Genomic DNA, 24381 nt, shown 5'->3' on the forward strand with positions numbered 1-24381 from the left:
AGGGCACAGTGCCTTGTTAGCGCAGTAGGCAGCGCGTCAGTCTCATAATCTGAAGGTCGTCAGTTCGATCCTCACACAGGGCAAGGCTTTTAAAAGCCGCAGTGAATCAAATGTTTGACGCCTATTTCAAAACTAGCAACTCAACAATGATTCCGCCCGGGCTCGAACCGGGGACCTTGCGCGTGTGAAGTGCACGTGATAACTGCTACACTACGGAATCCAATGAATTTTGGAACCGATGACGAAGGAAAGCAATACAAGGCTAAAATAGCTAAAGAAAAAAGCTCAAACATGTCGCTTGTTAGTTGCCAGTTTTCGTAGTGTAGTGGTTATCACGTGCGCTTTACACGCGCTAGGTCCCCGGTTCGAGCCCGGGCGGAATCATTGATGTTTCCGCGAAGCGAACCTCGGAAGAGCCTCTGTAGGTTCCATGGTGTAATGGTTAGCACTCAGGACTCTGAATCCTGCGATCCGAGTTCAAGTCTCGGTGGAACTTGGGCTGTTATTTGTGCCTCGGAAGCACCTATTGGGCGTTTGGAAGCAACGGCTCTTCAAATATTTTAGTCATTTGCAAGAAGACATTGTAATAACAACGTTCTTCTGAAATGCATCGGATTAGGGCACAGTGCCTTGTTAGCGCAGTAAGCAGCGGGTCAGTCTCATAATCTGAAGGTCGTGAGTTCGATCCTCACACAGGGCAAGGCTTTTAAAAGCCGCAGTGAATCAAATGTTTGACGCCTATTACAAAACTAGCAACTCAACAATGATTCCGCCCGGGCTCGAACCGGGGACCTTGCGCGTGTGAAGCGCACGTGATAACCGCTACACTACGGAATCCATAGATTTTTGGAACCTATGACGAAGGAAAGCAATACAAGGCTAAAATAGCTAGAGAAAAAAGCAAAAACATGTCGCTTGTTAGGTGCCAGATTCCGTTGTGTAGTGGTTATCACGTGCGCTTTACACGCGCAAGGTCCCCGCTTCGAGCCCGGGCGGAATCATTGATGTTTCCGCGAAGCGAACCTCGGAAGAGCCTCTGTAGGTTCCATGGTGTAATGGTTAGCACTCAGGACTCTGAATCCTGCGATCCGAGTTCAAGTCTCGGTGGAACCTGTGCCGTTAGTTGTGCCTCGGAAGCACCTATTGGGCGTTTGGAAGCAACGGCACTTGAAATATTTTAGTCATTTGCAAGAAGACATTGTAATAACAACGTTCTTCTGAAATGCATCGGATTAGGGCACAGTGCCTTGTTAGCGCAGTAGGCAACGCGTCAGTCTCATAATCTGAAGGTCGTGAGTTCGATCCTCACACAGGGCAAGGCTTTTAAAAGCCGCAGTGAATCAAATTTTTGACGTCTATTACAAAACTAGCAACTCAACAATGATTCCGCCCGGGCTCGAACCGGGACCTTGCGCGTGTGAAGCGCACGTGATAACCGCTACACTACAGAATCCAATGAGTTTTGGAACCTATGACGAAGGAAAGCAATACAAGGCTAAAATAGCTAGAGGAAAAAGCAAAAACATGTCGCTTGTTAGTTGCCAGATTCCGTAGTGTAGTGGTTATCACGTGCGCTTTACACGTGCAAGGTCCCCGGTTCGAGCCCGGGCGGAATCATTGATGTTTCCGCGAAGCGAACCTCGGAAGAGCCTCTGTAGGTTCCATGGTGTAATGGTTAGCACTCAGGACTCTGCATCCTGCGATCCGAGTTCAAGTCTCGGTGGACCCTGTGCCGTTAGTTGTGCCTCGGAAGCACCTATTTGGCGTTTGAAAGCAACGGCACTTCAAATATTTTAGTCATTTGCAAGAAGACATTGTAATAACAACGTTCTTCTGAAATGCATCGGATTAGGGCACAGTGCCTTGTTAGCGCAGTAGGCAGCGCGTCAGTCTCATAATCTAGAGGTCGTGACTTCGATCCTCACACAGGGCAAGGCTTTTAAAAGCCGCAGTGAATCAAATTTTTGACGCCTATTACAAAACTAGCAACTCAACAATGATTCCGCCAGGGCTCGAACCGGGGACCTTGCGCGTGTGAAGCGCACGTGATAATCGCTACAATACGGAATACAATGAATTTTGGAACCTATGACGAAGGAAAGCAATACAAGGCTAAAATAGCTAGAGAAAAAAGCAAAATCATGTCGCTTGTTAGTTGCCAGATTCCGTAGTGTAGTGGTTATCACGTGCGCTTTACAAGCGCAAGGTCCCCGGTTCGAGCCCCGGCGGAATCATTGATGATTCCGCGAAGCGAACCTCGGAAGAGCCTCTGTAGGTTCCATGGTGTATTGGTTAGCACTCAGGACTCTGAATCCTGCGATCCGAGTTCAAGTCTCGGTGGAACCTGTGCCGTTATTTGTGCCTCGGAAGCACCTATTGGGCGTTTGGAAGCAACGGCACTTCAAATACTTTAGTCATTTGCAAGAAGACATTGTAATAACAACGTTCTTCTGAAATGCATCAGATTAGGGCACAGTGCCTTGTTAGCGCAGTAGGCAGCGCGTCAGTCTCATGATCTCAAGGCCGTGAGTTCGATCCTCTCACAGGGCAAGGCTTTTAAAAGCCGCAGTGAATCAAATGTTTGACGCCTATTACAAAACTAGCATCTCAACAATGATTCCGCCCGGGCTCGAACCGGGGACCTTGCGCGTGTGAAGCGCACGTGATATCCGCTACACTACGGAATCCAAGGAATTTTGGAACCTATGACGAAGGAAAGCAATACAAGGCTAAAATAGCTAGAGAAAAAAGCAAAAACATGTCGCTTTTTAGTTGCCAGATTCCGTAGTGTAGTGGTTAGCACGTGCGCTTAACACGGTTCGAGCCCGGGCGGAATCATTGATGTTTCCGCGAAGCGAACCTCGGAAGAGCCTCTGTAGGTTCCATGGTGTAATGGTTAGCACTCAGGACTCTGAATCCTGCAATCCTAGTTCAAGTCTCGGTGGAACCTGTGCCGTTAGTTGTGCCTCGGAAACACCTATTTGGCGTTTGGAAGCAACGGCACTTCAAATATTTTAGTCATTTGCAAGAAGACATTGTAATAACAACGTTCTTCTGAAATGCATCGGAATAGGGCACAGTGCCTTGTTAGCGCAGTAGGCAGCGCGTCAGTCTCATAATCTGAAGGTCGTGAGTTCGATCCTCCCACAGGGCAAGGCTTTTAAAAGCCGCAGTGAATCAAATGTTTGACGCCTATTACAAAACTAGCATCTCAACAATGATTCCGCCTGGGCTCGAACCGGGGACCTTGCGCGTGTGAAGCGCACGTGATAACCGCTACACTACGGAATCCAAGGAATTTTGGAACCTATGACGAAGGAAAGCAATACAAGGCTAAAATAGCTAGAGAAAAAAGCAAAAACATGTCGCTTTTTAGTTGCCAGATTCCGTAGTGTAGTGGTTAGCACGTGCGCTTAACACGGTTCGAGCCCGGGCGGAATCATTGATGTTTCCGCGAAGCGAACCTCGGAAGAGCCTCTGTAGGTTCCATGGTGTAATGGTTAGCACTCAGGACTCTGAATCCTGCAATCCTAGTTCAAGTCTCGGTGGAACCTGTGCCGTTAGTTGTGCCTCGGAAACACCTATTGGGCGTTTGGAAGCAACGGCACTTCAAATATTTTAGTCATTTGCAAGAAGACATTGTAATAACAACGTTCTTCTGAAATTCATCGGAATAGGGCACAGTGCCTTGTTAGCGCAGTAGGCAGCGCGTCAGTCTCATAATCTGAAGGTCGTGAGTTCGATCCTCCCACAGGGCAAGGCTTTTAAAAGCCGCAGTGAATCAAATGTTTGACGCCTATTACAAAACTAGCAACTCAACAATGATTCCGCCCGGCCTCGAACCGGGGACCTTGCGCGTGTGAAGCGCACGTGATAACCGCTACACTACGGAATCCAATGAATTTTGGAACCTATGACGAAGGAAAGCAATGCAAGGCTAAAATAGCTAGAGAAAAAAGCAAAAACATGTCGCTCGTTAGTTGCCAGATTCCGTAGTGTAGAGGTTTTCACGTGCGCTTTACACGCGCAAGGTCACCGGTTCGAGCCCAGGCGGGATCATTGATGTTTCCGCGAAGCGAACCTCGGAAAAGCCTCTGTAGGTTCCATGGTGTAATGGTTAGCACTCAGGACTCTGAATCCTGCGATCCGAGTTCAAGTCTCGGTGGAACCTGTGCCGTTATTTGTGCCTCGGAAGCACCTATTGGGCGTTTGGAAGCAACGGCACTTCAAATATTTTAGTCATTTGCAAGAGGACATTGTAATAACAACGTTGTTCTGAAATGCATCAGATTAGGGCACAGTGCCTTGTTAGCGCAGTAGGCAGCGCGTCAGTCTCATAATCTGAAGGTCGTGAGTTCGATCCTCACACTGGGCAAGGCTTTTAAAAGCCGCAGTGAATCAAATGTTTGACGCCTATTACAAAACTAGCAACTCAACAATGATTCCGCCCGGGCTCGAACCGGGGACCTTGCGCGTGTGAAGCGCACGTGATAACCGCTACACTACGGAATCCAATGAATTTTGGAACCTATGACGAAGGAAAGCAATACAAGGCTAAAATAGCTAGGGGAAAAAGCAAAAACATGTCGCTTTTTAGTTGCCAGATTCCGTAGTGTAGTGGTTATCACGTTCGCTTAACACGCGCAAGGTCCCCGGTTTGAGCCCGGGCGGAATCATTGATGTTTCCGCGAAGCAAACCTCGGAAGAGCCTCTGTAGGTTCCATGGTGTAATGGTTAGCACTCAGGACTCTGAATCCTGCGATCCGAGTTCAAATCTCGGTGGAACCTGTGCCGTTAGTTGTGCCTCGGAAGCACCTATTGGGCGTTTGGAAGCAACGGCACTTCAAATACTTTAGTCATTTGCAAGAAGACATTGTAATAACAACGTTCTTCTCATATGCATCGGATTAGGGCACAGTGCCTTTTTAGCGCAGTAGGCAGCGCGTCAGTCTCATAATCTGAAGATCGTGAGTTCGATCCTCACACAGGGGAAGGATTTTAAAAACCGCAGTGAATCAAATGTTTGACGCCTATTACAAAACTAGCAACTCAACAATGATTCCGCCCGGGCTCGAACCGGGACCTTGCGCGTGTGAAGCGCACGTGATAACCGCTACACTGCAGAATCCAATGAGATTTGGAACCTATGACGAAGGAAAGCAATACAAGGCTAAAATAGCTAGAGAAAAAAGCAAAAACATGTCGCTTGTTAGTTGCCAGATTCCGTAGTGTAGTGGTTATCACGTGCGCTTTACACGTGCAAGGTCCCCGGTTCGAGCCCGGGCGGAATCATTGATGTTTCCGCGAAGCGAACCTCGGAAGAGCCTCTGTAGGTTCCATGGTGTAATGGTTAGCACTCAGGACTCTGCATCCTGCGATCCGAGTTCAAGTCTCGGTGGAACCTGTGCCGTTAGTTGTGCCTCGGAAGCACCTATTTGGCGTTTGGAAGCAACGGCACTTCAAATATTTTAGTCATTTGCATGAAGACATTGTAATAACAACGTTCTTCTGAAATGCATCGGATTAGGGCACAGTGCCTTGTTAGCGCAGTAGGCAGCGCGTCAGTCTCATAATCTAGAGGTCGTGAGTTCGATCCTCACACAGGGCAAGGCTTTTAAAAGCCGCAGGGAATCAAATGTTTGACGCCTATTACAGAACTAGCAACTCAACAATGATTCCGCCCGGGCTCGAACCGGGGACCTTGCGCGTGTGAAGCGCACGTGATAACCGCTACACTACGGAATCCAATGATTTTTGGAACCTATGACGAAGGAAAGCAATACAAGGCTAAAATAGCTAGAGAAAAAAGCAAAAACATGTCGCTTGTTAGGTGCCAGATTCCGTTGTGTAGTGGTTATCACGTGCGCTTTACACGCGCAAGGTCCCCGGTTCGAGCCCGGGCGGAATCATTGATGTTTCCGCGAAGCGAACCTCGGAAGAGCCTCTGTAGGTTCCATGGTGTAATGGTTAGCACTCAGGACTCTGAATCCTGCGATCCGAGTTCAAGTCTCGGTGGAACCTGTGCCGTTAGTTGTGCCTCGGAAGCACCTATTGGGCGTTTGGAAGCAACGGCACTTGAAATATTTTAGTCATTTGCAAGAAGACATTGTAATAACAACGTTCTTCTGAAATGCATCGGATTAGGGCACAGTGCCTTATTAGCGCAGTAGGCAGCGCGTCAGTCTCATAATCTGAAGGTCGTGAGTTCGATCCTCACACAGGGCAAGGCTTTTAAAAGCCGCAGTGAATCAAATTTTTGACGCCTATTACAAAACTAGCAACTCAACAATGATTCCGCCCGGGCTCGAACCGGGACCTTGCGCGTGTGAAGCGCACGTGATAACCGCTACAATACGGAATACAATGAATTTTGGAACCTATGACGAAGGAAAGCAATACAAGGCTAAAATAGCTAGAGAAAAAAGCAAAATCATGTCGCTTGTTAGTTGCCAGATTCCGTAGTGTAGTGGTTATCACGTGCGCTTTACAAGCGCAAGGTCCCCGGTTCGAGCCCCGGCGGAATCATTGATGTTTTTAGGTTCCATGGTGTATTGGTTAGCACTCAGGACTCTGAATCCTGCGATCCGAGTTCAAGTCTCGGTGGAACCTGTGCCGTTATTTGTGCCTCGGAAGCACCTATTGGGCGTTTGGAAGCAACGGCACTTCAAATATTTTAGTCATTTGCAAGAAGACATTGTAATAACAACGTTCTTCTGAAATGCATCAGATTAGGGCACAGTGCCTTGTTAGCGCAGTAGGCAGCGCGTCAGTCTCATGATCTGAAGGCCGTGAGTTCGATCCTCTCACAGGGCAAGGCTTTTAAAATCCGCAGTGAATCAAATGTTTGACGCCTATTACAAAACTAGCAACTCAACAATGATTCCGCCCGGGCTCGAACCGGGGACCTTGCGCGTGTGAAGCGTACGTGATAACCGCTACACTACGGAATCCAATGAATTTTGGAACCTATGACGAAGGAAAGCAATACAAGGCTAAAATAGCTAGGGAAAAAAGCAAAAACATGTCGCTTTTTAGTTGCCAGATTCCGTAGTGTAGTGGTTATCACGTTCGCTTAACACGCGCAAGGTCCCCCGTTCGAGCCCGGGCGGAATCATTGATGTTTCCGGGAAGCGAACCTCGGAAGAGCCTCTGTAGGTTCCATGGTGTAATGGTTAGCACTCAGGACTCTGAATCCTGCGATCCGAGTTCAAATCTCGGTGGAACCTGTGCCGTTAGTTGTGCCTCGGAAGCACCTATTGGGCGTTTGGAAGCAACGGCACTTCAAATACTTTAGTCATTTGCAAGAAGACATTGTAATAACAACGTTCTTCTCATATGCATCGGATTAGGGCACAGTGCCTTGTTAGCGCAGTAGGCAGCGCGTCAGTCTCATAATCTGAAGATCGTGAATTCGATCCTCACACAGGGGAAGGCTTTTAAAAGCCGCAGTGAATCAAATGTTTGACGCCTATTACAAAACTAGCAACTCAACAATGATTCCGCCCGGGCTCGAACCGGGACCTTGCGCGTGTGAAGCGCACGTGATAACCGCTACACTACAGAATCCAATGAGATTTGGAACCTATGACGAAGGAAAGCAATACAAGGCTAAAATAGCTAGAGAAAAAAGCAAAAACATGTCGCTTGTTAGTTGCCAGATTCCGTAGTGTAGTGGTTATCACGTGCGCTTTACACGTGCAAGGTCCCCGGTTCGAGCCCGGGCGGAATCATTGATGTTTCCGCGAAGCGAACCTCGGAAGAGCCTCTGTAGGTTCCATGGTGTAATGGTTAGCACTCAGGAATCTGCATCCTGCGATCCGAGTTCAAGTCTCGGTGGAACCTGTGCTGTTAGTTGTGCCTCGGAAGCACCTATTTGGCGTTTGGAAGCAACGGCACTTCAAATATTTTAGTCATTTGCAAGAAGACATTGTAATAACAACGCTCTTCTGAAATGCATCGGATTAGGGCACAGTGCCTTGTTAGCGCAGTAGGCAACGCGTCAGTCTCATAATCTAGAGGTCGTGAGTTCGATCCTCACACAGGGCAAGGCTTTTAAAAGCCGCAGGGAATCAAATGTTTGACGCCTATTACAGAACTAGCAACTCAACAATGATTCCGCCCGGGCTCGAACCGGGGACCTTGCGCGTGTGAAGCGCACGTGATAACCGCTACACTACGGAATCCAATGATTTTTGGAACCTATGACGAAGGAAAGCAATACAAGGCTAAAATAGCTAGAGAAAAAAGCAAAAACATGTCGCTTGTTAGGTGCCAGATTCCGTTGTGTAGTGGTTATCACGTGCGCTTTACACGCACAAGGTCCCCGGTTCGAGCCCGGGCGGAATCATTGATGTTTCCGCGAAGCGAACCTCGGAAGAGCCTCTGTAGGTTCCATGGTGTAATGGTTAGCACTCAGGACTCTGCATCCTGCGATCCGAGTTCAAGTCTCGGTGGACCCTGTGCCGTTAGTTGTGCCTCGGAAGCACCTATTTGGCGTTTGGAAGCAACGGCACTTCAAATATTTTAGTCATTTGCAAGAAGACATTGTAATAACAACGTTCTTCTGAAATGCATCGGATTAGGGCACAGTGCCTTGTTAGCGCAGTAGGCAGCGCGTCAGTCTCATAATCTAGGGGTCGTGAGTTCGATCCTCACACAGGACAAGGCTTTTAAAAGCCGCAGTGAATCAAATTTTTGACGCCTATTACAAAACTAGCAACTCAACAATGATTCCGCCCGGGCTCGAACCGGGGACCTTGCGCGTGTGAAGCGCACGTGATAACCGCTACAATACGGAATACAATGAATTTTGGAACCTATGACGAAGGAAAGCAATGCAAGGCTAAAATAGCTAGAGAAAAAAGCAAAATCATGTCGCTTGTTAGTTGCCAGATTCCGTAGTGTAGTGGTTATCACGTGCGCTTTACAAGCGCAAGGTCCCGGGTTCGAGCCCCGGCGGAATCATTGATGTTTGTAGGTTCCATGGTGTATTGGTTAGCACTCAGGACTCTGAATCCTGCGATCCGAGTTCAAGTCTCGGTGGAACCTGTGCCGTTATTTGTGCCTCGGAAGCACCTATTGGGCGTTTGGAAGCAACGGCACTTCAAATATTTTAGTCATTTGCAAGAAGACATTGTAATAACAACGTTCTTCTGAAATGCATCAGATTAGGGCACAGTGCCTTGTTAGCGCAGTAGGCAGCGCGTCAGTCTCATGATCTGAAGGCCGTGAGTTCGATCCTCTCACAGGGCAAGGCTTTTAAAATCCGCAGTGAATCAAATGTTTGACGCCTATTACAAAACTAGCAACTCAACAATGATTCCGCCCGGGCTCGAACCGGGGACCTTGCGCGTGTGAAGCGCACGTGATAACCGCTACACAACGGAATCCAAGGAATTTTGGAACCTATGACGAAGGAAAGCAATACAAGGCTAAAATAGCTAGAGAAAAAAGCAAAAACATGTCGCTTGTTAGGTGCCAGATTCCGTTGTGTAGTGGTTATCACGTGCGCTTTACACGCGCAAGGTCACCGGTTCGAGCCCGGGCGGAATCATTGATGTTTCCGCGAAGCGAACCTCGGAAGAGCCTCTGTAGGTTCCATGGTGTAATGGTTAGCACTCAGGACTCTGAATCCTGCGATCCGAGTTCAAGTCTCGGTGGAACCTGTGCCGTTAGTTGTGCCTCAGAAGCACCTATTGGGCGTTTGGAAGCAACGGCACTTGAAATATTTTAGTCATTTGCAAGAAGACATTGTAATAACAACGTTCTTCTGAAATGCATCGGATTAGGGCACACAGTGCCTTGTTAGCGCAGTAGGCAGCGCGTCAGTCTCATAATCTGAAGGTCGTGAGTTCGATCCTCACACAGGGCAAGGCTTTTAAAAGCCGCAGTGAATCAAATGTTTGACGCCTATTACAAAACTAGCAACTCAACAATGATTCCGCCCCGGCTCGAACCGGGACCTTGCGCGTGTGAAGCGCACGTGATAACCGCTAGACTATAGAATCCAATGAATTTTGGAACCTATGACGAAGGAAAGCAATGCAAGGCTAAAATAGCTAGAGAAAAAAGCAAAAACATGTCGCTTGTTAGTTGCCAGATTCCGTAGTGTAGTGGTTATCACGTGCGCTTTACACGTGCAAGGTCCCCGGTTCGAGCCCGGGCGGAATCATTGATGTTTCCGCGAAGCGAACCTCGGAAGAGCCTCTGTAGGTTCCATGGTGTAATGTTTAGCACTCAGGACTCTGAATCCTGCGATCCGAGTTCAAGTCTCGGTGGAACGTGTGCCGTTATTTGTGCCTCGGAAGCACCTATTGGGCGTTTGGAAGCAACGGCACTTCAAATATTTTAGTCATTTGCAAGAGGACATTGTAATAACAACGTTCTTCTGAAATGCATCAGATTAGGGCACAGTGCCTTGTTAGCGCAGTAGGCAGCGCGTCAGTCTCATGATCTGAAGGCCGTGAGTTCGATCCTCACACAGGGCAAGGCTTTTAAAAGCCGCAGTGAATCAAATGTTTGACGCCTATTACAAAACTAGCAACTCAACAATGATTCCGCCCGGGCTCGAACCGGGGACCTTGCGCGTGTGAAGCGCACGTGATAACCGCTACAATACGGAATACAATGAATTTTGGAACCTATGACGAAGGAAAGCAATACAAGGCTAAAATAGCTAGAGAAAAAAGCAAAAACATGTCGCTTGTTAGGTGCCAGATTCCGTAGTGTAGTGGTTATCACGTGCGCTTTACACGCGCAAGGTCCCCGGTTCGAGCCCGGGCGGAATCATTGATGTTTCCGCGAAGCGAACCTCGGAAGAGCCTCTGTAGGTTCCATGGTGTAATGGTTAGCACTCAGGACTCTGAATCCTGCGATCCGAGTTCAAGTCTCGGTGGAAACTGTGCCGTTAGTTGTGCCTCGGAAGCACATATTGGGCGTTTGGAAGCAACGGCACTTGAAATATTTTAGTCATTTGCAAGAAGACATTGTAATAACAACGTTCTTCTGAAATGCATCGGATTAGGGCACACAGTGCCTTGTTAGCGCAGTAGGCAGCGCGTCAGTCTCATAATCTGAAGGTCGTGAGTTCGATCCTCACACAGGGCAAGGCTTTTAAAAGCCGCAGTGAATCAAATGTTTGACGCCTATTACAAAACTAGCAACTCAACAATGACTCCGCCCGGGCTCGAACCGGGGACCTTGCGCGTGTGAAGTGCACGTGATAACCGCTACACTACGGAATCCAATGAATTATGGAACCTATGACGAAGGAAAGCAATACAAGGCTAAAATAGCTAGAGAAAAAAGCAAAAACATGTCGCTTGTTAGGTGCCAGATTCCGTAGTGTAGTGGTTATCACGTGCGCTTAACACGCGCAAGGTCCCCGGTTCGTGCCCGGGCGGAATCATTGAGGTTTCAGGGAAGCGAACCTCGGAAGAGCCTCTGTAGGTTCCATGGTGTAATGGTTAGCACTCAGGACTCTGAATCCTGCGATCCTAGTTCAAGTCTCGGTGGAACCTGTGCCGTTAGTTGTGCCTCGGAAGCACCTATTGGGCGTTTGGAAGCAACGGCACTTCAAATATTTTAGTCTTTTGCAAGAAGACATTGTAATAACAACGTTCTTCTGAAATGCATCGGACTAGGGCACAGTGCCTTGTTACTGCAGTAGGCAGCGCGGCAGTCTCATAATCTGAAGGTCGTGAGTTCGATCCTCACACAGGGCAACGCTTTTAAAAGCCGCAGTGAATCAAATGTTTGACGCCTATTACAAAACTAGCAACTCAACAATGATTCCGCCCGGGCTCGAACCGGGGACCTTGCGCGTGTGAAGCGCACGTGATAACCGCTACACTACGGAATCCAATGAATTATGGAACCTATGACGAAGGAAAGCAAGACAAGGCTAAAATAGCTAGAGAAAAAAGCAAAAACATGTCGCTTGTTAGGTGCCAGATTCCGTAGTGTAGTGGTTATCACGTGCGCTTAACACGCGCAAGGTCCCCGGTTCGTGCCCGGGCGGAATCATTGAGGTTTCAGGGAAGCGAACCTCGGAAGAGCCTCTGTAGGTTCCATGGTGTAATGGTTAGCACTCAGGACTCTGAATCCTGCGATCCTAGTTCAAGTCTCGGTGGAACCTGTGCCGTTAGTTGTGCCTCGGAAGCACCTATTGGGCGTTTGGAAGCAACGGCACTTCAAATATTTTAGTCTTTTGCAAGAAGACATTGTAATAACAACGTTCTTCTGAAATGCATCGGACTAGGGCACAGTGCCTTGTTACTGCAGTAGGCAGCGCGGCAGTCTCATAATCTGAAGGTCGTGAGTTCGATCCTCACACAGGGCAAGGCTTTTAAAAGCCGCAGTGAATCAAATGTTTGACGCCTATTACAAAACTAGCAACTCAACAATGATTCCGCCCGGGCTCGAACCGGGGACCTTGGGCGTGTGAAGCGCACGTGATAACCGCTACACTACGGAATCCAATGAATTTAGGAACCGATGACCAAGGAAAGCAATACAAGGCTAAAATAGCTAGGGAAAAAAGCAAAAACATGTCGCTTGTTAGTTGCCAGATTCCGTAGTGTAGTGGTTATCACTTGCGCTTAACACGCGCAAGGTCCCCGGTTCGAGCCCGGGCGGAATCATTGATGTTTCCGCGAAGCGAACCTCGGAAGAGCCTCTGTAGGTTCCATGGTGTAATGGTTAGCACTCAGGACTCTGAATCCTGCGATCCGAGTTCAAGTCTCGGTGGAACCTGTGCTGTTAGTTGTGCCTCGAAAACACCTATTGGGCGTTTGGAAGCAACGGCACTTCAAATATTTTAGTCATTTGCAAGAGGACATTGTAATAACAACGTTCTTCTGAAATGCATCAGATTAGGGCACAGTGCCTTGTTAGCGCAGTAGGCAGCGCGTCAGTCTCATGATCTGAAGGCCGTGAGTTCGATCCTCACACAGGGCAAGGCTTTTAAAAGCCGCAGTGAATCAAATGTTTGACGCCTATTACAGAACTAGCAACTCAACAATGATTCCGCCCGGGCTCGAACCGGGGACCTTGCGCGTGTGAAGCGCACGTGATAACCGCTACACTACGGAATCCAATGAATTTTGGAACCGATGACGAATGAAAGCAATACAAGGCTAAAATAGTTAGAGAAAAAAGCAAAAACATGTCGCTTGTTAGTTGCCAGATTCCGTAGTGTAGTGGTTATCACTTGCGCTTAACACGCGCAAGGTCCCCGGTTCGAGCCCGGGCGGAATCATTGATGTTTCCGGGAAGCGAACCTCGAAAGAGCCTCTGTAGGTTCCATGGTGTAATGGTTAGCACTCAGGACTCTGAATCCTGCGATCCTAGTTCAAGTCTCGGTGGAACCTGTGCCGTTAGTTGTGCCTCGGAGGCACCTATTGGGCGTTTGGAAGCAACGGCACTTCAAATATTTTAGTCATTTGCAAGAAGACATTGTAATAACAACGTTCTTCTGAAATGCATCGGATTAGGGCACAGTGCCTTGTTACTGCAGTAGGCAGCGCGTCAGTCTAATAATCTGAAGGTCGTGAGTTCGATCCTCACACAGGGCAAGGCTTTTAAAAGCCGCAGTGAATCAAATGTTTGACGCCTATTACAAAACTAGCAACTCAACAATGATTCCGCCCGGGCTCAAACCGGGGACCTTGGGCATGTGAAGCGCACGTGATAACCGCTACACTACGGAATCCAATGAATTTTGGAACCTATGACGAAAGAAAGCAATGCAAGGCTAAAATAGCTAGAGAAAAAAGCAAAAACATGTCGCTTGTTAGTTGCCAGTTTCCGTAGTGTAGTGGTTATCACTTGCGCTTAACACGCGCAAGGTCCCCGGTTCAAGCCCGGGCGGAATCATTGATGTTTCCGGGAAGCGAACCTCGAAAGAGCCTCTGTAGGTTCCATGGTGTAATGGTTAGCACTCAGGACTCTGAATCCTGCAATCCGAATTCAAGTCTCGGTGGAACCTGTGCCGTTAGTTGTGCCTCGGAAGCACCTATTGGGCGTTTGGAAGCAACGGCACTTCAAATATTTTAGTCATTTGCAAGAAGACATTGTAATAACAACGTTCTTCTGAAATGCATCGGATTAGGGCACAGTGCCTTGTTACTGCAGTAGGCAGCGTGTCAGTCTCATAATCTGAAGGTCGTGAGTTCGATCCTCACACAGGGCAAGGCTTTTAAAAGCCGCAGTGAATCAAATGTTTGACGCCTATTACAAAACTAGCAACTCAACAATGATTCCGCCCGGGCTCAAACCGGGGACCTTGGGCATGTGAAGCGCACGTGATAACCGCTACACTACGGAATCCAATGAATTTTGGAACCTATGACGAAAGAAAGCAATGCAAGGCTAAAATAGCTAGAGAAAAAAGCAAAAACATGTCGCTTGTTAGTTGCCAGTTTCCGTAGTGTAGTGGTTATCACTTGCGCTTAACACGCGCAAGGTTCCCGGTTCGAGCCCGGGCGGAATCATTGATGTTTCCGGGAAGCGAACCTCGAAAGAGCCTCTGTAGGTTCCATGGTGTAATGGTTAGCACTCAGGACTCTGAATCCTGCAATCCGAATTCAAGTCTCGGTGGAACCTGTGCCGTTAGTTGTGCCTCGGAAGCACCTATTGGGCGTTTGGAAGCAACGGCACTTCAAATATTTTAGTCATTTGCAAGAAGACATTGTAATAACAACGTTCTTCTGAAATGCATCGGACTAGGGCATAGTGCCTTGTTACTGCAGTAGGCAGCGTGTCAGTCTCATAATCTGAAGGTCGTGAGTTCGATCCTCACACAGGGCAACGCTTTTAAAAGCCGCAGTGAATCAAATGTTTGACGCCTATTACAAAACTAGCAACTCAACAATGATTCCGTCCGGGCTCGAACCGGGGACCTTGCGCGTGTGAAGCGCACGTGATAACCGCTACACTACGGAATCCAATGAATTATGGAACCTATGACGAAGGAAAGCAATACAAGGCTAAAATAGCTAGAGAAAAAAGCAAAAACATGTCGCTTGTTAGGTGCCAGATTCCGTAGTGTAGTGGTTATCACTTGCGCTTAACACGCGCAAGGTCCCCGGTTCGAGCCCGGGCGGAATCATTGATGTTTCCTCGAAGCGAACCTCAGAAGAGCCTCTGTAGGTTCCATGGTGTAATGGTTAGCACTCAGGACTCTGAATCATGCGATCCGAGTTCAAGTCTCGGTGGAACCTGTGCTGTTAGTTGTGCCTCGGAAGCACTTATTGGGCGTTTGGAAGCAACGGCACTTCAAATATTTTAGTGATTTGCAAGAAGACATTATAATAACAACGTTCTTCTGAAATTCATCGGATTAGGGCACAGTGCCTTGTTAGCGCAGTAGGCAGCGCGTCAGTCTCATAATCTGAAGGCCGTGAATTCGATCCTCACACAGCGCAAGGCTTTTAAAAGCCGCAGTGAATCAAGTGTTTGACGCCTATTACAAAACTAGCAACTCAACAATGATTCCGCCCGGGCTGGAACCGGGGACCTTGCGCGTGTGAAGCGCACGTGATAACCGCTACACTACGGAATCCAATGAATTATGGAACCTATGACGAAGGAAAGCAATACAAGGCTAAAATAGCTAGAGAAAAAAGCAAAAACATGTCGCTTGTTAGGTGCCAGATTCCGTAGTGTAGTGGTTATCACTTGCGCTTAACACGCGCAAGGTCCCCGGTTCGAGCCCGGGCGGAATCATTGATGTTTCCTCGAAGCGAACCTCAGAAGAGCCTCTGTAGGTTCCATGGTGTAATGGTTAGCACTCAGGACTCTGAATCATGCGATCCGAGTTCAAGTCTCGGTGGAACCTGTGCTGTTAGTTGTGCCTCGGAAGCACTTATTGGGCGTTTGGAAGCAACGGCACTTCAAATATTTTAGTGATTTGCAAGAAGACATTATAATAACAACGTTCTTCTGAAATTCATCGGATTAGGGCACAGTGCCTTGTTAGCGCAGTAGGCAGCGCGTCAGTCTCATAATCTGAAGGCCGTGAATTCGATCCTCACACAGCGCAAGGCTTTTAAAAGCCGCAGTGAATCAAGTGTTTGACGCCTATTACAAAACTAGCAACTCAACAATGATTCCGCCCGGGCTGGAACCGGGGACCTTGCGCGTGTGAAGCGCACGTGATAACCGCTACACTACGGAATCCAATGAATTATGGAACCTATGACGAAGGAAAGCAATACAAGGCTGAAATAGCTAGAGGTAAAAGCAAAAACATGTCGCTTTTTAGTTGCCAGATTCCGTAGTGTAGTGGTTATCACGTGCGCTTAACACGCGCAAGGTCCCCGGTTCGTGCCCGGGCGGAATCGTTGATGTTTCCGGGAAGCGAACCTCGGAAGAGCCTCTGTAGGTTCCATGGTGTAATGGTTAGCACTCAGGGCTCTGAATCTTTCGATCCTAGTTCAAGTCTCGGTGAAACCTGTGCCGTTAGTTGTGCCTCGGAAGCACCTATTGGGCGTTTGGAAGCAGCGGCACTTCAAATATTTTAGTCTTTTGCAAGAAGACATTGTAATAACAACGTTCTTCTGAAAAGCATCGGACTAGGGCACAGTGCCTTGTTAATGCAGTAGGCAGCGCGTCAGTCTCATAATCTGAAGGTCGTGAGTTCGATCCTCACACAGGGCAAGGCTTTTAAAAGCCGCAGTGAATCAAATGTTTGACGCCTATTGCAAAACTAGCAACTCAACAATGATTCCGCCCGGGCTCGAACCGGGGACCTTGCGCGTGTGAAGCGCACGTGATAACCGCTACACTACGGAAACCAATGAATTTTGGAACCTATGACGAAGGAAAGCAATACAAGGCTAAAATAGCTAGAGAAAAAAGCAAAAATATGTCGCTTGTTTGGTGCCAGATTCCGTAGTGTAGTGGTTATCACGTGCGCTTTACACGCGCAAGGTCCCCGGTTCGAGCCCGGGCGGAATCATTGATGTTTCCGCGAAGAAAATCTCGGAAGAGCCTCTGTAGGTTCCATGGTGTAATGGTTAGCACTCAGGACTCTGAATCCTGCGATCCGAGTTCAAGTCTCGGTGGAACCTGTGCCGTTATTTGTGCCTCGGAAGCACCTATTGGGCGTTTGGAAGCAACGGCACTTCAAATATTTTAGTCATTTGCAAGAAGACATTGTAATAACAACGTTCTTCTGAAATGCATCGGATTAGGGCACAGTGCCTTGTTAGCGCAGTAGGCAGCGCGTCAGTCTCATAATCTGAAGGTCGTGAGTTCGATCCTCACACAGGGCAAGTCTTTTAAAAGCCGCAGTGAATCAAACTTTTGACGCCTATTACAAAACTAGCAACTCAACAATGATTCCGCCCGGCCTCGAACCGGGGACCTTGCGCGTGTGAAGCGCACGTGATAACCGCTACACTACGGAATCCAATGAATTTTGGAACCTATGACGAAGGAAAGCAATGCAAGGCTAAAATAGCTAGAGAAAAAAGCAAAAACATGTCGCTCGTTAGTTGCCAGATTCCGTAGTGTAGTGGTTTTCACGTGCGCTTTACACGCGCAAGGTCACCGGTTCGAGCCCAGGCGGGATCATTGATGTTTCCGCGAAGCGAACCTCGGAAGAGCCTCTGTAGGTTCCATGGTGTAATGGTTAGCACTCAGGACTCTGAATCCTGCGATCCGAGTTCAAATCTCGGTGGAACCTGTGCCGTTATTTGTGCCTCGGAAGCACCTATTGGGCGTTTGGAAGCAACGGCACTTCAAATATTTTAGTCATTTGCAAGAGGACATTGTAATAACAACGTTCTTCTGAAATGCATCAGATTAGGGCACAGTGCCTTGTTAGCGCAGTAGGCAGCGCGTCAGTCTCATGATCTGAAGGCCGTGAGTTCGATCCTCACACAGGGCAAGGCTTTTAAAAGCCGCAGTGAATCAAATGTTTGACGCCTATTACAGAACTAGCAACTCAACAATGATTCCGCCCGGGCTCGAACCGGGGACCTTGCGCGTGTGAAGCGCACGTGATAACCGCTACACTACGGAATCCAAGGAATTTTGGAACCTATGACGAAGGAAAGCAATACAATGCTAAAATAGCTAAAGGTAAAAGCAAAAACATGTTGCTTTTTAGTTGCAAGATTCCGTAGTGTAGTGGTTATCACGTGCGCTTAACACGCGCAAGGTCCCCCGTTCGAGCCCGGGCGGAATCATTGATGTTTCCGGGAAGCGAACCTCGGAAGAGCCTCTGTAGGTTCCATGGTGTAATGGTTAGCACTCAGGACTCTGAATCCTGCGATCCTAGTTCAAGTCTCGGTGGAACCTGTGCCGTTAGTTGTGCCTCGGAAGCACCTATTGGGCGTTTGGAAGCAGCGGCACTTCAAATATTTTAGTCATTTGCAAGAAGACATTGTAATAACAACGTTCTTCTGAAATGCATCGGACTAGGGCATAGTACCTTGTCACTCCAGTAGGCAGCGTGTCAGTCTCATAATCTAAAGGTCGTGAGTTCGATCCTCACACAGGGCAAGGCTTTTAAAAGCCGCAGTGAATCAAATGTTTGACGCCTATTACAAAACTAGCAACTCAACAATGATTCCGCCCGGGCTCGAACCGGGGACCTTGCGCGTGTGAAGCGCACGTGATAACCGCTACACTACGGAATCCAATGAATTTTGGAACCTATGACGAAGGAAAGCAATACAAGGCTAAAATAGCTAGAGGTAAAAGCAAAAACATGTCGCTTGTTAGTTGCCAGATTCCGTAGTGTAGTGGTTATCACTTGCGCTTAGCACGCGCAAGGTCCCCGGTTCGAGCCCGGGCGGAATCATTGATGTTTCCGGGAAGCGAACCTCGAAAGAGCCTCTGTAGGTTCCATGGTGTAATGGTTAGCACTCAGGACTCTGAATCCTGCGATCCTAGTTCAAGTCTCGGTGGAACCTGTGCCGTTAGTTGTGCCTCGGAAGCACCTATTGGGCGTTTGGAAGCAACGGCACTTCAAATATTTTAGTCATTTGCAAGAAGACATTGTAATAACAACGTTCTTCTGAAATGCATCGGATTAGGGCACAGTGCCTTGTTACTGCAGTAGGCAGCGCGTCAGTCTAATATTCTGAAGGTCGTGAGTTCGATCCTCACACAGGGCAAGGCTTTTAAAAGCCGCAGTGAATCAAATGTTTGACGCCTATCACAAAACTAGCAACTCAACAATGATTCCGCCCGGGCTCGAACCGGGGACCTTGGGCATGTGAAGCGCACGTGATAACCGCTACACTACGGAATCCAATGAATTTTGGAACCTATGACGAAAGAAAGCAATGCAAGGCTAAAATAGCTAGAGAAAAAAGCAAAAACATGTCGCTTGTTAGTTGCCAGATTCCGTAGTGTAGTGGTTATCACTTGCGCTTAACACTGATTGATGTTTCCGCGAAGCGAACCTCAGAAGAGCCTCTGTAGGTTCCATGGTGTAATGGTTAGCACTCAGGACTCTGAATCCTGCGATCCGAATTCAAGTCTCGGTGGAACCTGTGCCGTTAGTTGTGCCTCGGAAGCACCTATTGGGCGTTTGGAAGCAACGGCACTTCAAATATTTTAGTGATTTGCAAGAAGACATTGTAATAACAACGTTCTTCTGAAATGCATCGGATTAGGGCACAGTGCCTTGTTAGCGCAGTAGGCAGCGCGTCAGTCTCATGATCTGAAGGCCGTGAATTCGATCCTCACACAGGGCAAGGCTTTTAAAAGCCGCAGTGAATCAAATGTTTGACGCCTATTACAAAACTAGCAACTCAACAATGATTCCGCCCGGGCTCGAACCGGGGACCTTGCGCGTGTGAAGCGCACGTGATAACCGCTACACTACGGAATCCAATGAATTATGGAACCTATGACGAAGGAAAGCAATACAAGGCTAAAATAGCTAGAGGTAAAAGCAAAAACATGTCGCTTTTTAGTTGCCAGATTCCGTAGTGTAGTGGTTATCACGTGCGCTTAACACGCGCAAGGTCCCCGGTTCGTGCCCGCACGGAATCATTGATGTTTCCGGGAAGCGAACCTCGGAAGAGCCTCTGTAGGTTCCATGGTGTAATGGTTAGCACTCAGGACTCTGAATCTTGCGATCCTAGTTCAAGTCTCGGTGAAACCTGTGCCGTTAGTTGTGCCTCGGAAGCACCTATTGGGCGTTTGGAAGCAACGGCACTTCAAATATTTTAGTCTTTTGCAAGAAGACATTGTAATAACAACGTTCTTCTGAAATGCATCGGACTAGGGCACAGTGCCTTGTTAATGCAGTAGGCAGCGCGTCAGTCTCATAATCTGAAGGTCGTGAGTTCGATCCTCACACAGGGCAAGGCTTTTAAAAGCCGCAGTGAATCAAATGTTTGACGCCTATTACAAAACTAGCAACTCAACAATGATTCCGCCCGGCCTCGAACCGGGGACCTTGGGCGTGTGAAGCGCACGTGATAACCGCTACACTACGGAATCCAATGAATTTTGGAACCGATGACGAAGGAAAGCAATACAAGGCTAAAATAGCTAGAGAAAAAAGCAAAAATATGTCGCTTGTTAGTTGCCAGATTCCGTAGTGTAGTGGTTATCATGTGCGCTTAACACGCGCAAGGTCCCCGGTTCGAGCCCGGGCGGAATCATTGATGTTTCCGCGAAGCGAACCTCGGAAGAGCCTCTGTAGGTTCCATGGTGTAATGGTTAGCACTCAGGACTCTGAATCCTGCGATCCGAGTTCAAGTCTCGGTGGAACCTGTGCCGTTATTTGTGCCTCGGAAGCACCTATTGGGCGTTTGGAAGCAACGGCACTTCAAATATTTTAGTCATTTGCAAGAAGACATTGTAATAGCAACGTTCTTCTGAAATGCATCAGATTAGGGCACAGTGCCTTGTTAGCGCAGTAGGCAGCGCGTCAGTCTCATAATCTGAAGGTCGTGAGTTCGATCCTCACACAGGGCAAGGCTTTTAAAAGCCGCAGTGAATCAAATGTTTGACGCCTATTACAAAACTAGCAACTGAACAATGATTCCACCCGTGCTCGAACCGGGGACCTTGCTCGTGTGAAGCGCACCTGAAAACCGCTACACTACGGAATCCAATGAAATTTGGAACCTATGACGAAGGAAAGCAATACAAGGCTAAAATAGCTAGAGGTAAAAGCAAAAACATGTCGCTTTTTAGTTGCCAGATTCCGTAGTGTAGTGGTTATCACGTGCGCTTAACACGCGCAAGGTCCCCGGTTCGAGCCCGGGCGGAATCATTGATGTTTCCGCGAAGCGAACCTCGGAAGAGCCTCTGTAGGTTCCATGGTGTAATGGTTAGCACTCAGGACTCTGAATCCTGCGATCCGAGTTCAAGTCTCGGTGGAACCTGTGCCGTTATTTGTGCCTCGGAAGCACCTATTGGGCGTTTGGAAGCAACGGCACTTCAAATATTTTAGTCATTTGCAAGAAAACATTGTAATAACAACGTTCTTCTGAAATGCATCAGATTAGGGCACAGTGCCTTGTTAGCGCAGTAGGCAGCGCATCAGTCTCATAATCTGAAGGTCGTGAGTTCGATCCTCACACAGGGCAAGGCTTTTAAAAGCCGCAGTGAATCAAATGTTTGACGCCTATTACAAAACTAGCAACTGAACAATGATTCCGCCCGTGCTCGAACCGGGGACCTTGCGCGTGTGAAGCGCACGTGAAAACCGCTACACTACGGAATCCAGTGAATTTTGGAACCTATGACGAAGGAAAGCAATACAAGGCTAAAATAGCTAGAGAAAAAAGCAAAAACATGTCGCTTGTTAGTTGCCAGATTCCGTAGTGTAGTGGTTATCACGTGCGCTTTACACGCGCAAGGTCCCCGGTTCAAGCCCGGGCGGAATCATTGATGTTTCCGCGAAGCGAACCTCGGAAGAGCCTCTGTAGGTTCCATGGTGTAATGGTTAGCACTCAGGACTCTGAATCCTGCGATCCGAGTTCAAGTCTCGGTGGAACCTGTGCCGTTATTTGTGCTTCGGAAGCACCTATTGGGCGTTTGGAAGCAACGGCACTTCAAATATTTTAGTCATTTGCAAGAAGACATTGTAATAACAACGTTCTTCTGAAATGCATCGGATTAGGGCACAGTGCCTTTTTAGCGCAGTAGGCAGCGCGTCAGTCTCATAATCTGAAGGTCGTGAGAGCGATCCTCACACAGGGCAAGGCTTTTAAAAGCCGCTGTGAATCAAATGTTTGACGCCTATTACAAAACTAGCAACTCAACAATGATTCCGCCCGAGCTCGAACCGGGGACCTTGCGCGTGTGAAGCGCACGTGATAACCGCTACACTACGTAATCCAATGAATTTTGGAACCTATGACGAAGGAAAGCAATACAAGGCTAAAATAGCTAGAGAAAAAAGCAAAAACATGTCGCTTGTTAGTTGCCAGATTCCGTTGTGTGGTGGTTATCACGTGCGCTTTACACGCGCAAGGTCCCCGGTTTGAGCCCGGGCGGAATCATTGATGTTTCCGCGAAGCGAACCTCGGAAGAGCCCCTGTAGGTTCCATGGTGTAATGGTTAGCACTCAGGACTCTGAATCCTGCGATCCGAGTTCAAGTCTCGGTGGAACCTGTGCCGTTATTTGTGCCTCGGAAGCACCTATTGGGCGTTTGGAAGCAACGGCGCTTCAAATATTTCAGTCATTTGCAAGAAGACATTGTAATAACAACGTTCTTCTGAAATGCATCGGATTAGGGCACAGTGCCTTGTTAGCGCAGTAGGCAGCGCGTCAGTCTCATAATCTGAAGGTCGTGAGTTCGATCCTCACACAGGGCAAGGCTTTTAAAAGCCGCAGTGAATCAGATGTTTAACGCCTATTACAAAACTAGCAACTCAACAATGATTCCGCCAGGGCTCAAAGTGGGGACCTTGGGCGTGTGAAGCGCACGTGATAACCGCTACACTACGGAATCCAATGAATTTTGGAACAGATGACGAAGGAAAGCAATACAAGGCTAAAATAGCTAGAGAAAAAAGCAAAAACATGTCGCTTGTTAGTTGCCAGATTCCGTTGTGTGGTGGTTATCACGTGCGCTTTACACGCGCAAGGTCCCCGGTTTGAGCCCGGGCGGAATCATTGATGTTTCCGCGAAGCGAACCTCGGAAGAGCCCCTGTAGGTTCCATGGTGTAATGGTTAGCACTCAGGACTCTGAATCCTGCGATCCGAGTTCAAGTCTCGGTGGAACCTGTGCCGTTATTTGTGCCTCGGAAGCACCTATTGGGCGTTTGGAAGCAACGGCGCTTCAAATATTTCAGTCATTTGCAAGAAGACATTGTAATAACAACGTTCTTCTGAAATGCATCGGATTAGGGCACAGTGCCTTGTTAGCGCAGTAGGCAGCGCGTCAGTCTCATAATCTGAAGGTCGTGAGTTCGATCCTCACACAGGGCAAGGCTTTTAAAAGCCGCAGTGAATCAGATGTTTAACGCCTATTACAAAACTAGCAACTCAACAATGATTCCGCCAGGGCTCAAAGTGGGGACCTTGGGCGTGTGAAGCGCACGTGATAACCGCTACACTACGGAATCCAATGAATTTTGGAACAGATGACGAAGGAAAGCAATACAAGGCTAAAATAGCTATAAAAAAAAGCAAAAACATGTCGCTTGTTAGTTGCCAGATTCCGTAGTGTAGTGGTTATCACGTGCGCTTAACACGCGCAAGGTCCCCGGTTCGAGCCCGGGCGGAATCATTGATGTTTCCGCGAAGCGAACCTCGGAAAAGCCTCTGTAGGTTCCATGTTGTAATGGTTAGCACTCAGGACTCTGAATCCTGCGATCCGAGTTCAAGTTTCGGTGGAACCTGTGCCGTTATTTGTGCCTCGGAAGCACCTATTGGGCGTTTGGAAGCAACGACACTTCAAATATTTTAGTCATTTGCAAGAAGACATTGTAATAACAACGTTCTTCTGAAATGCATAGGATTAGGGCACAGTGCCTTGTTAGCGCAGTAGACAGCGCGTCAGTCTCATAATCTGAAGGACGTGAGTTCGATCCTCACACAGGGCAAGGCTTTTAAAAGCCGCAGTGAATCAAATGTTTGACGCCTATTACAAAACTAGCAACTCAACAATGATTCCGCTGGAGCTCGAACCGGGGACCTTGCGCGTGTGAAGCGCACGTGATAACCGCTACACTACGTAATCCAATGAATTTTGGAACCTATGACGAAGGAAAGCAATACAAGGCTAAAATAGCTATAAAAAAAAGCAAAAACATGTCGCTTGTTAGTTGCCAGATTCCGTTGTGTAGTGGATATCACGTGCGCTTTACACGCGCAAGGTCCCCGGTTCGAGCCCGGGCGGAATCATTGATGTTTCCGCGAAACGAACCTCGGAAGAGCCTCTGTAGGTTCCATG

The 24381-nt window shown here is 48.0% G+C and overlaps 75 non-coding genes across 75 annotated transcripts; 56 read left to right on the plus strand and 19 right to left on the minus strand.

The window, feature by feature from the left end:
• Positions 1–424: 424 nt before the first annotated feature.
• On the plus strand, positions 425–496 carry Trnaq-cug (transfer RNA glutamine (anticodon CUG)). Its single transcript has one exon. It is a non-coding gene; the product is annotated as a tRNA-Gln (tRNA).
• Positions 497–764: 268 nt separating this feature from the next.
• Trnav-cac (transfer RNA valine (anticodon CAC)) lies at positions 765–837 on the minus strand. Its single transcript has one exon. It is a non-coding gene; the product is annotated as a tRNA-Val (tRNA).
• A 91-nt stretch (positions 838–928) lies between these two features.
• On the plus strand, positions 929–1001 carry Trnav-uac (transfer RNA valine (anticodon UAC)). The gene has a single exon. It is a non-coding gene; the product is annotated as a tRNA-Val (tRNA).
• A 40-nt stretch (positions 1002–1041) lies between these two features.
• Trnaq-cug (transfer RNA glutamine (anticodon CUG)) lies at positions 1042–1113 on the plus strand. Its single transcript has one exon. It is a non-coding gene; the product is annotated as a tRNA-Gln (tRNA).
• A 268-nt stretch (positions 1114–1381) lies between these two features.
• Trnav-cac (transfer RNA valine (anticodon CAC)) lies at positions 1382–1453 on the minus strand. Its single transcript has one exon. It is a non-coding gene; the product is annotated as a tRNA-Val (tRNA).
• Positions 1454–1544: 91 nt separating this feature from the next.
• On the plus strand, positions 1545–1617 carry Trnav-uac (transfer RNA valine (anticodon UAC)). Its single transcript has one exon. It is a non-coding gene; the product is annotated as a tRNA-Val (tRNA).
• A 544-nt stretch (positions 1618–2161) lies between these two features.
• On the plus strand, positions 2162–2234 carry Trnav-uac (transfer RNA valine (anticodon UAC)). The gene has a single exon. It is a non-coding gene; the product is annotated as a tRNA-Val (tRNA).
• A 40-nt stretch (positions 2235–2274) lies between these two features.
• On the plus strand, positions 2275–2346 carry Trnaq-cug (transfer RNA glutamine (anticodon CUG)). The gene has a single exon. It is a non-coding gene; the product is annotated as a tRNA-Gln (tRNA).
• Positions 2347–2614: 268 nt separating this feature from the next.
• Positions 2615–2687, minus strand: Trnav-cac (transfer RNA valine (anticodon CAC)). Its single transcript has one exon. It is a non-coding gene; the product is annotated as a tRNA-Val (tRNA).
• A 531-nt stretch (positions 2688–3218) lies between these two features.
• Trnav-cac (transfer RNA valine (anticodon CAC)) lies at positions 3219–3291 on the minus strand. Its single transcript has one exon. It is a non-coding gene; the product is annotated as a tRNA-Val (tRNA).
• Positions 3292–3822: 531 nt separating this feature from the next.
• On the minus strand, positions 3823–3895 carry Trnav-cac (transfer RNA valine (anticodon CAC)). Its single transcript has one exon. It is a non-coding gene; the product is annotated as a tRNA-Val (tRNA).
• Positions 3896–4099: 204 nt separating this feature from the next.
• On the plus strand, positions 4100–4171 carry Trnaq-cug (transfer RNA glutamine (anticodon CUG)). Its single transcript has one exon. It is a non-coding gene; the product is annotated as a tRNA-Gln (tRNA).
• A 268-nt stretch (positions 4172–4439) lies between these two features.
• On the minus strand, positions 4440–4512 carry Trnav-cac (transfer RNA valine (anticodon CAC)). Its single transcript has one exon. It is a non-coding gene; the product is annotated as a tRNA-Val (tRNA).
• Positions 4513–4603: 91 nt separating this feature from the next.
• Trnav-aac (transfer RNA valine (anticodon AAC)) lies at positions 4604–4676 on the plus strand. The gene has a single exon. It is a non-coding gene; the product is annotated as a tRNA-Val (tRNA).
• A 40-nt stretch (positions 4677–4716) lies between these two features.
• On the plus strand, positions 4717–4788 carry Trnaq-cug (transfer RNA glutamine (anticodon CUG)). Its single transcript has one exon. It is a non-coding gene; the product is annotated as a tRNA-Gln (tRNA).
• Positions 4789–5219: 431 nt separating this feature from the next.
• Positions 5220–5292, plus strand: Trnav-uac (transfer RNA valine (anticodon UAC)). Its single transcript has one exon. It is a non-coding gene; the product is annotated as a tRNA-Val (tRNA).
• Positions 5293–5332: 40 nt separating this feature from the next.
• On the plus strand, positions 5333–5404 carry Trnaq-cug (transfer RNA glutamine (anticodon CUG)). The gene has a single exon. It is a non-coding gene; the product is annotated as a tRNA-Gln (tRNA).
• Positions 5405–5672: 268 nt separating this feature from the next.
• Trnav-cac (transfer RNA valine (anticodon CAC)) lies at positions 5673–5745 on the minus strand. The gene has a single exon. It is a non-coding gene; the product is annotated as a tRNA-Val (tRNA).
• Positions 5746–5836: 91 nt separating this feature from the next.
• Positions 5837–5909, plus strand: Trnav-uac (transfer RNA valine (anticodon UAC)). Its single transcript has one exon. It is a non-coding gene; the product is annotated as a tRNA-Val (tRNA).
• Positions 5910–5949: 40 nt separating this feature from the next.
• Positions 5950–6021, plus strand: Trnaq-cug (transfer RNA glutamine (anticodon CUG)). Its single transcript has one exon. It is a non-coding gene; the product is annotated as a tRNA-Gln (tRNA).
• A 431-nt stretch (positions 6022–6452) lies between these two features.
• On the plus strand, positions 6453–6525 carry Trnav-uac (transfer RNA valine (anticodon UAC)). The gene has a single exon. It is a non-coding gene; the product is annotated as a tRNA-Val (tRNA).
• A 12-nt stretch (positions 6526–6537) lies between these two features.
• On the plus strand, positions 6538–6609 carry Trnaq-cug (transfer RNA glutamine (anticodon CUG)). Its single transcript has one exon. It is a non-coding gene; the product is annotated as a tRNA-Gln (tRNA).
• A 268-nt stretch (positions 6610–6877) lies between these two features.
• Positions 6878–6950, minus strand: Trnav-cac (transfer RNA valine (anticodon CAC)). Its single transcript has one exon. It is a non-coding gene; the product is annotated as a tRNA-Val (tRNA).
• A 91-nt stretch (positions 6951–7041) lies between these two features.
• Positions 7042–7114, plus strand: Trnav-aac (transfer RNA valine (anticodon AAC)). Its single transcript has one exon. It is a non-coding gene; the product is annotated as a tRNA-Val (tRNA).
• A 40-nt stretch (positions 7115–7154) lies between these two features.
• Trnaq-cug (transfer RNA glutamine (anticodon CUG)) lies at positions 7155–7226 on the plus strand. The gene has a single exon. It is a non-coding gene; the product is annotated as a tRNA-Gln (tRNA).
• Positions 7227–7494: 268 nt separating this feature from the next.
• Positions 7495–7566, minus strand: Trnav-cac (transfer RNA valine (anticodon CAC)). The gene has a single exon. It is a non-coding gene; the product is annotated as a tRNA-Val (tRNA).
• A 91-nt stretch (positions 7567–7657) lies between these two features.
• Positions 7658–7730, plus strand: Trnav-uac (transfer RNA valine (anticodon UAC)). The gene has a single exon. It is a non-coding gene; the product is annotated as a tRNA-Val (tRNA).
• Positions 7731–8110: 380 nt separating this feature from the next.
• Trnav-cac (transfer RNA valine (anticodon CAC)) lies at positions 8111–8183 on the minus strand. The gene has a single exon. It is a non-coding gene; the product is annotated as a tRNA-Val (tRNA).
• Positions 8184–8274: 91 nt separating this feature from the next.
• Positions 8275–8347, plus strand: Trnav-uac (transfer RNA valine (anticodon UAC)). Its single transcript has one exon. It is a non-coding gene; the product is annotated as a tRNA-Val (tRNA).
• Positions 8348–8891: 544 nt separating this feature from the next.
• Trnav-uac (transfer RNA valine (anticodon UAC)) lies at positions 8892–8964 on the plus strand. Its single transcript has one exon. It is a non-coding gene; the product is annotated as a tRNA-Val (tRNA).
• Positions 8965–8976: 12 nt separating this feature from the next.
• On the plus strand, positions 8977–9048 carry Trnaq-cug (transfer RNA glutamine (anticodon CUG)). The gene has a single exon. It is a non-coding gene; the product is annotated as a tRNA-Gln (tRNA).
• A 268-nt stretch (positions 9049–9316) lies between these two features.
• On the minus strand, positions 9317–9389 carry Trnav-cac (transfer RNA valine (anticodon CAC)). Its single transcript has one exon. It is a non-coding gene; the product is annotated as a tRNA-Val (tRNA).
• Positions 9390–9480: 91 nt separating this feature from the next.
• Positions 9481–9553, plus strand: Trnav-uac (transfer RNA valine (anticodon UAC)). The gene has a single exon. It is a non-coding gene; the product is annotated as a tRNA-Val (tRNA).
• Positions 9554–9593: 40 nt separating this feature from the next.
• On the plus strand, positions 9594–9665 carry Trnaq-cug (transfer RNA glutamine (anticodon CUG)). Its single transcript has one exon. It is a non-coding gene; the product is annotated as a tRNA-Gln (tRNA).
• Positions 9666–9798: 133 nt separating this feature from the next.
• Trnam-cau (transfer RNA methionine (anticodon CAU)) lies at positions 9799–9871 on the plus strand. The gene has a single exon. It is a non-coding gene; the product is annotated as a tRNA-Met (tRNA).
• A 227-nt stretch (positions 9872–10098) lies between these two features.
• Positions 10099–10171, plus strand: Trnav-uac (transfer RNA valine (anticodon UAC)). The gene has a single exon. It is a non-coding gene; the product is annotated as a tRNA-Val (tRNA).
• Positions 10172–10715: 544 nt separating this feature from the next.
• Trnav-uac (transfer RNA valine (anticodon UAC)) lies at positions 10716–10788 on the plus strand. Its single transcript has one exon. It is a non-coding gene; the product is annotated as a tRNA-Val (tRNA).
• Positions 10789–11033: 245 nt separating this feature from the next.
• On the plus strand, positions 11034–11106 carry Trnam-cau (transfer RNA methionine (anticodon CAU)). Its single transcript has one exon. It is a non-coding gene; the product is annotated as a tRNA-Met (tRNA).
• A 228-nt stretch (positions 11107–11334) lies between these two features.
• Trnav-aac (transfer RNA valine (anticodon AAC)) lies at positions 11335–11407 on the plus strand. The gene has a single exon. It is a non-coding gene; the product is annotated as a tRNA-Val (tRNA).
• Positions 11408–11787: 380 nt separating this feature from the next.
• Positions 11788–11860, minus strand: Trnav-cac (transfer RNA valine (anticodon CAC)). Its single transcript has one exon. It is a non-coding gene; the product is annotated as a tRNA-Val (tRNA).
• A 91-nt stretch (positions 11861–11951) lies between these two features.
• Trnav-aac (transfer RNA valine (anticodon AAC)) lies at positions 11952–12024 on the plus strand. Its single transcript has one exon. It is a non-coding gene; the product is annotated as a tRNA-Val (tRNA).
• Positions 12025–12568: 544 nt separating this feature from the next.
• Positions 12569–12641, plus strand: Trnav-aac (transfer RNA valine (anticodon AAC)). Its single transcript has one exon. It is a non-coding gene; the product is annotated as a tRNA-Val (tRNA).
• A 40-nt stretch (positions 12642–12681) lies between these two features.
• On the plus strand, positions 12682–12753 carry Trnaq-cug (transfer RNA glutamine (anticodon CUG)). The gene has a single exon. It is a non-coding gene; the product is annotated as a tRNA-Gln (tRNA).
• A 268-nt stretch (positions 12754–13021) lies between these two features.
• On the minus strand, positions 13022–13094 carry Trnav-cac (transfer RNA valine (anticodon CAC)). Its single transcript has one exon. It is a non-coding gene; the product is annotated as a tRNA-Val (tRNA).
• Positions 13095–13185: 91 nt separating this feature from the next.
• On the plus strand, positions 13186–13258 carry Trnav-aac (transfer RNA valine (anticodon AAC)). Its single transcript has one exon. It is a non-coding gene; the product is annotated as a tRNA-Val (tRNA).
• A 544-nt stretch (positions 13259–13802) lies between these two features.
• Positions 13803–13875, plus strand: Trnav-aac (transfer RNA valine (anticodon AAC)). Its single transcript has one exon. It is a non-coding gene; the product is annotated as a tRNA-Val (tRNA).
• Positions 13876–14419: 544 nt separating this feature from the next.
• Trnav-aac (transfer RNA valine (anticodon AAC)) lies at positions 14420–14492 on the plus strand. The gene has a single exon. It is a non-coding gene; the product is annotated as a tRNA-Val (tRNA).
• Positions 14493–14872: 380 nt separating this feature from the next.
• On the minus strand, positions 14873–14945 carry Trnav-cac (transfer RNA valine (anticodon CAC)). Its single transcript has one exon. It is a non-coding gene; the product is annotated as a tRNA-Val (tRNA).
• Positions 14946–15036: 91 nt separating this feature from the next.
• Trnav-aac (transfer RNA valine (anticodon AAC)) lies at positions 15037–15109 on the plus strand. The gene has a single exon. It is a non-coding gene; the product is annotated as a tRNA-Val (tRNA).
• Positions 15110–15653: 544 nt separating this feature from the next.
• Trnav-aac (transfer RNA valine (anticodon AAC)) lies at positions 15654–15726 on the plus strand. Its single transcript has one exon. It is a non-coding gene; the product is annotated as a tRNA-Val (tRNA).
• A 544-nt stretch (positions 15727–16270) lies between these two features.
• Positions 16271–16343, plus strand: Trnav-aac (transfer RNA valine (anticodon AAC)). The gene has a single exon. It is a non-coding gene; the product is annotated as a tRNA-Val (tRNA).
• Positions 16344–16723: 380 nt separating this feature from the next.
• On the minus strand, positions 16724–16797 carry Trnav-cac (transfer RNA valine (anticodon CAC)). Its single transcript has one exon. It is a non-coding gene; the product is annotated as a tRNA-Val (tRNA).
• A 90-nt stretch (positions 16798–16887) lies between these two features.
• Positions 16888–16960, plus strand: Trnav-uac (transfer RNA valine (anticodon UAC)). The gene has a single exon. It is a non-coding gene; the product is annotated as a tRNA-Val (tRNA).
• A 40-nt stretch (positions 16961–17000) lies between these two features.
• Positions 17001–17072, plus strand: Trnaq-cug (transfer RNA glutamine (anticodon CUG)). The gene has a single exon. It is a non-coding gene; the product is annotated as a tRNA-Gln (tRNA).
• Positions 17073–17203: 131 nt separating this feature from the next.
• Trnam-cau (transfer RNA methionine (anticodon CAU)) lies at positions 17204–17276 on the plus strand. Its single transcript has one exon. It is a non-coding gene; the product is annotated as a tRNA-Met (tRNA).
• A 64-nt stretch (positions 17277–17340) lies between these two features.
• Trnav-cac (transfer RNA valine (anticodon CAC)) lies at positions 17341–17413 on the minus strand. Its single transcript has one exon. It is a non-coding gene; the product is annotated as a tRNA-Val (tRNA).
• A 204-nt stretch (positions 17414–17617) lies between these two features.
• On the plus strand, positions 17618–17689 carry Trnaq-cug (transfer RNA glutamine (anticodon CUG)). Its single transcript has one exon. It is a non-coding gene; the product is annotated as a tRNA-Gln (tRNA).
• A 268-nt stretch (positions 17690–17957) lies between these two features.
• On the minus strand, positions 17958–18030 carry Trnav-cac (transfer RNA valine (anticodon CAC)). Its single transcript has one exon. It is a non-coding gene; the product is annotated as a tRNA-Val (tRNA).
• A 91-nt stretch (positions 18031–18121) lies between these two features.
• Trnav-aac (transfer RNA valine (anticodon AAC)) lies at positions 18122–18194 on the plus strand. Its single transcript has one exon. It is a non-coding gene; the product is annotated as a tRNA-Val (tRNA).
• Positions 18195–18574: 380 nt separating this feature from the next.
• On the minus strand, positions 18575–18647 carry Trnav-cac (transfer RNA valine (anticodon CAC)). The gene has a single exon. It is a non-coding gene; the product is annotated as a tRNA-Val (tRNA).
• Positions 18648–18738: 91 nt separating this feature from the next.
• Positions 18739–18811, plus strand: Trnaa-agc (transfer RNA alanine (anticodon AGC)). The gene has a single exon. It is a non-coding gene; the product is annotated as a tRNA-Ala (tRNA).
• Positions 18812–19776: 965 nt separating this feature from the next.
• On the minus strand, positions 19777–19849 carry Trnav-cac (transfer RNA valine (anticodon CAC)). Its single transcript has one exon. It is a non-coding gene; the product is annotated as a tRNA-Val (tRNA).
• Positions 19850–20557: 708 nt separating this feature from the next.
• Positions 20558–20630, plus strand: Trnav-aac (transfer RNA valine (anticodon AAC)). The gene has a single exon. It is a non-coding gene; the product is annotated as a tRNA-Val (tRNA).
• Positions 20631–20670: 40 nt separating this feature from the next.
• Positions 20671–20742, plus strand: Trnaq-cug (transfer RNA glutamine (anticodon CUG)). The gene has a single exon. It is a non-coding gene; the product is annotated as a tRNA-Gln (tRNA).
• Positions 20743–20873: 131 nt separating this feature from the next.
• Positions 20874–20946, plus strand: Trnam-cau (transfer RNA methionine (anticodon CAU)). The gene has a single exon. It is a non-coding gene; the product is annotated as a tRNA-Met (tRNA).
• Positions 20947–21174: 228 nt separating this feature from the next.
• On the plus strand, positions 21175–21247 carry Trnav-aac (transfer RNA valine (anticodon AAC)). Its single transcript has one exon. It is a non-coding gene; the product is annotated as a tRNA-Val (tRNA).
• A 40-nt stretch (positions 21248–21287) lies between these two features.
• On the plus strand, positions 21288–21359 carry Trnaq-cug (transfer RNA glutamine (anticodon CUG)). Its single transcript has one exon. It is a non-coding gene; the product is annotated as a tRNA-Gln (tRNA).
• A 432-nt stretch (positions 21360–21791) lies between these two features.
• Positions 21792–21864, plus strand: Trnav-uac (transfer RNA valine (anticodon UAC)). Its single transcript has one exon. It is a non-coding gene; the product is annotated as a tRNA-Val (tRNA).
• A 40-nt stretch (positions 21865–21904) lies between these two features.
• Trnaq-cug (transfer RNA glutamine (anticodon CUG)) lies at positions 21905–21976 on the plus strand. The gene has a single exon. It is a non-coding gene; the product is annotated as a tRNA-Gln (tRNA).
• A 545-nt stretch (positions 21977–22521) lies between these two features.
• On the plus strand, positions 22522–22593 carry Trnaq-cug (transfer RNA glutamine (anticodon CUG)). The gene has a single exon. It is a non-coding gene; the product is annotated as a tRNA-Gln (tRNA).
• A 131-nt stretch (positions 22594–22724) lies between these two features.
• Positions 22725–22797, plus strand: Trnam-cau (transfer RNA methionine (anticodon CAU)). The gene has a single exon. It is a non-coding gene; the product is annotated as a tRNA-Met (tRNA).
• A 341-nt stretch (positions 22798–23138) lies between these two features.
• On the plus strand, positions 23139–23210 carry Trnaq-cug (transfer RNA glutamine (anticodon CUG)). Its single transcript has one exon. It is a non-coding gene; the product is annotated as a tRNA-Gln (tRNA).
• Positions 23211–23341: 131 nt separating this feature from the next.
• Positions 23342–23414, plus strand: Trnam-cau (transfer RNA methionine (anticodon CAU)). Its single transcript has one exon. It is a non-coding gene; the product is annotated as a tRNA-Met (tRNA).
• A 228-nt stretch (positions 23415–23642) lies between these two features.
• On the plus strand, positions 23643–23715 carry Trnav-aac (transfer RNA valine (anticodon AAC)). Its single transcript has one exon. It is a non-coding gene; the product is annotated as a tRNA-Val (tRNA).
• A 544-nt stretch (positions 23716–24259) lies between these two features.
• Trnav-uac (transfer RNA valine (anticodon UAC)) lies at positions 24260–24332 on the plus strand. The gene has a single exon. It is a non-coding gene; the product is annotated as a tRNA-Val (tRNA).
• Positions 24333–24381: the final 49 nt, after the last annotated feature.

The sequence above is a fragment of the Hydractinia symbiolongicarpus genome, chromosome 7, assembly GCF_029227915.1.
Source record: "Hydractinia symbiolongicarpus strain clone_291-10 chromosome 7, HSymV2.1, whole genome shotgun sequence".
NCBI classification, from domain to species: domain Eukaryota; kingdom Metazoa; phylum Cnidaria; class Hydrozoa; order Anthoathecata; family Hydractiniidae; genus Hydractinia; species Hydractinia symbiolongicarpus.